The sequence below is a fragment of the Cavia porcellus genome, unplaced genomic scaffold (genome assembly GCF_034190915.1).
Source record: "Cavia porcellus strain 051 isolate PalLab524CR breed Dunkin Hartley unplaced genomic scaffold, mCavPor4.1 scaffold_25, whole genome shotgun sequence".
NCBI classification, from domain to species: domain Eukaryota; kingdom Metazoa; phylum Chordata; class Mammalia; order Rodentia; family Caviidae; genus Cavia; species Cavia porcellus.
Window position 1 is genome coordinate 12,794,377 of NW_026947508.1, and position 4,567 is coordinate 12,798,943.

The window sequence follows — 4,567 nt, forward strand, 5'->3', positions numbered from 1 at the left end:
CACCTGTCACCTCTGTCACATGTTCAGGCACACTCTCTTGTCACCTAGGCGCTGGCACGGGCACTGTGTGCGGATCGTTGTAGCAGGAGTAGGTTGAGGTCACTGTGAGTGGACCAGGCTGGATGCCAGGGCTCTAGGGCAGCCATGGATTGGCCTTTCCCTGATCTGCCCAGCAGAGACTGACAAGACCCAGGAGCGAGCAGGTGGGTGAACAGAAGGGGGTGCATCAACAGGGTCAGGCATGGCGACACCTGACAACCTCGGGGGAGGTCCTGACCCAGGAGCAGCAGTGTCTGGAGTTTTAGCTGCTCCAGCGGGCACCACATCTGGGCCTCCTTTTCACTCTTCCCAGGGGTGCCCTCGCTCATCTCCTTTCCCTAGGTGGTGTGCTGGCTGAGAGCCCACAGGCCGTGGGGGCGGGTGGGGCTCCGGCTAAGGGCAGAATGGAAATGCTACTCTGGAAAGAAGGACCTAGAACTCACGAGCATTGTGACCAACACCAGTGCATTGAAGAAGTTGAAGAATCCATTTCCTGTCTCTCTGTGGTGCAGGAGTCCCATGAAAATACAATCCCCCCCCCAGCTACTCCAAACTAGATTTATCTTTGACTTTTAACTCACCCCAGGACAGGACACAGCCATGGAAGGGGGACCACAGTATCCATAAGACAGACTTGCTAAAAGTATGACAGTGTCTTGGCTTGCTTCACCCCAAGAACATAGTAGAGGATTTCTCAGTGAAGACCCTCAATCATTCCCATTGTGAATGATTCATTCTTGCATTCATTCATTTGACAGATACACATACCTACCATGGTAGCGTCCTAGGGCTGCCATAACAAAGTGCCAAAGTGGCTGTTTTAAAACAATGGAAATTTATTCTCTCACAGGAAGCCAAAGCCCAAGGTCCAAGTGTCAGGGGCTATGTTCTATGTGAGTCTGGGGAGAATCCTTCTTAGTTTCGGGTGTAATTGAGGGTTCCTGGAGCTCCTTAGGGACATGGTTTGGGTGTGGTTTGACCTGTTCTCCAAGAGCTCATGAGCTGGAAACTTGGTCCCCTGGTGATGTCAAGGAGTGGTGATGCCATAAAGAGGTAGAGAAGGTGATTTGGGCTTTGGGTGCACTGTCCTCACAAGGGACCAGTGCTGGCCTTGTGGGGTGAGTTTGTTGTTGTAGTTAAGGGTTGTGCAGAGAACAATTAGAATCAGGACATGGAGTTTATAGTATTATTTTTATAATGGTCACCAGGAGTTAACACAAGAAAATGCAGGAAATCTATCTGCAACACCAGAGACATAGAATATTTAGTCAAGAGCCTAAGTCCCACATGAGTCCAGATGAAAACTCATGACAACACCTCCCATGAGTCCAACTGGAGGTCCAGAGCCCACAAGAAGGACTCACACCAGTCTCTTATGGATCCGTGCTGGGAAGGCCCAAAGGTCAGCGGTGGAAGCCAGAAAGTCCATGCCAGCGGGCTGAAGGAGCTGTGCTGGTAGGATGAGGGTTCTGTGTTGGAGCTGAGAAGTCACACTCACAACAGAGACCAGGGCTGTCCTGAAAGGCACCACAGCCGTCCTCAGTGACACGGAGGCCCCGAGCTCCTCCGAGGACAAGCACAGTCGGGTACATGCCAGGAAGCAGCGTGACGAGTTCATCCTGGAGACCAAGCAGCACATGTCTTCCCCTCCGGAGCCAGGAAGCAATGCTCGATGGAAGCAATGCTCGATGTGAGGACCAAAGCTTCTCCAGGAGAACCAACAGCTCAGACAGCAACTCGTAGGAGAACCCACAATGCTTCAAGGCAAGGACGCATTAACGCCTCAGCATCTCAACACCTCCCTTCTTCTCCACCTATTTATCCTGGCAACCCTCCTCAGGTGGAGCATCTTCCCTCAGTGCCATGCTGATGTAATCCAGCTGGCGTTAAGTTGACCACCAGTTCTTAACCCATAACCGTTGTGGTGAGAGGGATTGATGTATAGCGGGGCCATCCGGCCCGGCCCTCTCCCACATGAGCCTGTCATCTTGGGGCTTCTCCTATGTGTGTGTAACCTTTCTTCTTCCGAAGACGCTCAGCTCATCTGCTGGATTAGAGGCAGCGCTAATTACTTGCTGCAAAGCTGATTACCTCTGCAAAACTCTGCTTCCATGAAGTCCCGATCACTAGCCGCAGTGTGGATAGAACTTCCGCATTCTTTTTTGGGGGGAGGGGACACAGTTCCCACAACACCTACTCTGGCTCAGAAAGTAGCTGCCCTGCCCTGACTTCACTCTTGCGCCTCACCACAGCCCTCTGCATGGACGACTGTCACCTCCCTCTCCCACAAGCCAGAGCTCCTCCGCTCTGCACCCCCAGAGCTCAGCCTCACCTCCCTGGTGCAGCCCCAAAGCGGCCTCCGCGGCTCATCAGTAACCAGAAGGGGAGCAGCGGGCAGAATAAATCTGACTCCAAAATTAATGTAGCTCGGGGAAAAAAAGTACATTTATTCATTTCAACTTCTTGTTGCGAGACTCGTAAGTGAATAAATCCGGAATAAATGTAACTGGGACGAAGGGAGAAGCCGCGATAAACGCAATCCCCGTCGCCCTAAATGAAGACAAAGGCTCCAAGACAGTATTAAATCTCTTCCCCGAAGGCTCATTTCATTTCAGACCCAGATTTCCACAAAATTAAGTGCTCCAGCCCGGCTAAGCCCCGATGCGCTGCTTTCTGCCGGGTCCTGGCCCCGCCTTCCCGCGGGTCTCCGGGGTCACCGGGGTCAGGCCAGGCTCTGTCTGCGCATGCGCCAGCTGCCCCACCCCCACGCTGAACTCTGAAGACGCCCTGGCTTCCTCAGCTCTCAGTTGGCTTCCTCTTCACTGGGGGACCCAAGGCCTGTGCTTGGGTTCCCAGGATATTTGCACATCTTACCTGCAGCCTCCTCAGGCCCAGGGGGAAGCCGTGCAGGGATGCACTCACCTGTGCCTCCGCCCAGGAGGTAAGAGTTCAGCTCTGCAGTGGACGCTCCGCTGCGACCAGGTCTGCAGCCCAAATGGTGCAGTGGCTTGACTGTGTCCCCAAAGTTCGTGTGTTGGGAACTGAAGCCCAGTGATGAATGCAGCAGTGCGGGGAGGTCACAAGGCTTTGCCCTCGTGAACAGAGAGCTGCTGCTGTCCCGGGAGGGGGTCAGTGGCCCCAGGAGCAGGCGCCCTGTCCGGAGCAGTTTACCTCCGCCTATGCATGCTCCTGCCCTTCTGCCTTTCACAGGGGACTACGCGGCAAGAAGGGCCCCATCTAGGGCAGCTCCCTTGATATTGGACTTCTCAGAGCCCGAAAGTGTGAGAAATAAACCTCTGCTCTTTACAGGTCACCTGGTGTCTCGTCCTGATACACTGGCATGACTGGACACAGGCAGCCCATGTGTGGGGCGGAAGCAGCCAGATCTCCACCTTGTTCACTGCGTGTTGACCGAGGATGGACTTCGTCCTTACCCTGCATCCTACAGACCTGGGGCCTGGGTTTCCTCAGGGTTAGGGAGCCTCAGGGAGGGGGATCAGCGAGGAGCTGCAGTGGGAGCCCCCTCCCAGGACAGTCCCCAGCTCGTGCTGGAGGCCTTGTCTACTCCCCAGGGGAGGATGACCCGGCCTGCTTGCTCAGAGGACAGGTGACACTGCAGGAGTTTGACCCTCTGAAACTGCCATTCCTGGGGACCCTACCCTTTATGCCTGGCATCAGACAGGGCATCAGAGTATGAGGAATCAAATTCAGTGGCCCTCCCTGGCCAGTCCCTGCCCTCACGCTCGATGGTGTCACCAGCTGTGTCTCCTACATTGTGAACTGGTCTCAGCATTTCAGCATCTGACTGACTAAGCAGAACCGAGTACTGAGTACTGAGCACTGAGCACATGCGATAGGCTTCCAGGGACTCAGAGAGACCCTTGGCATGCTAGATGACAGATGTCAGTCTCCTGTGCTGACCGTGTGCCCTAGTGTCAGACAATGTCAGCATCAGGAACCTTGTGCCTGGCGTCCCCTCCTCCCCTCCGCAGAGGTCCCGCTTGGTGAGGCTCTGGCTGTGCGGCAGGGTAGGAGTGCTTTTAACCATGGTAACAGTGGCACACGTCAGCACCTGCTGCTCGCTGGCGGGGCCGGCCCCGCTTTCCTTCAGCGCATCTTGTGAGAAAGCCTAGCACATCGGGGCTCCTGTACCAGGGCTGGGACTCCCTGGAGGGGGGAAGTGTGTTCTATTTTAATCTACTGTGTGGTAATGGAGGGAGCTATATCATTTATATTACATCATATAAAACATATTATGTGAACTTTATCTTCTGTTATGTCATGTCTTATCATGTTACATCATATCAGATCATTTCCACTTAATCCTCCTAGCAGCCTGCAGGGAGGTTTTACAGTCTTCTTTTTCGAGCTGGGATGCTCAGCTCAGGGAGATTAACTGGCTCTGTGCCCAGCCGGGGAGGGGAGGAGCTGTACGCACAGCCGGAGGAGGCAGGTTTTGGAGGAGGCAGAGCTGGATTTGAACCCTAGAGAATGTCACATCCTTTCCAAGCCTTAGCTTGCTTTCTCT

General features: G+C 54.2%; 1 long non-coding RNA gene across 1 annotated transcript; it reads left to right on the plus strand.

The window, feature by feature from the left end:
- Positions 1–1,446: 1,446 nt before the first annotated feature.
- Positions 1,447–4,306, plus strand: LOC134472929 (uncharacterized). The gene is made up of 2 exons (XR_010042962.1): positions 1,447–2,980; positions 3,349–4,306. It is a non-coding gene; the product is annotated as an uncharacterized LOC134472929 (long non-coding RNA).
- Positions 4,307–4,567: the final 261 nt, after the last annotated feature.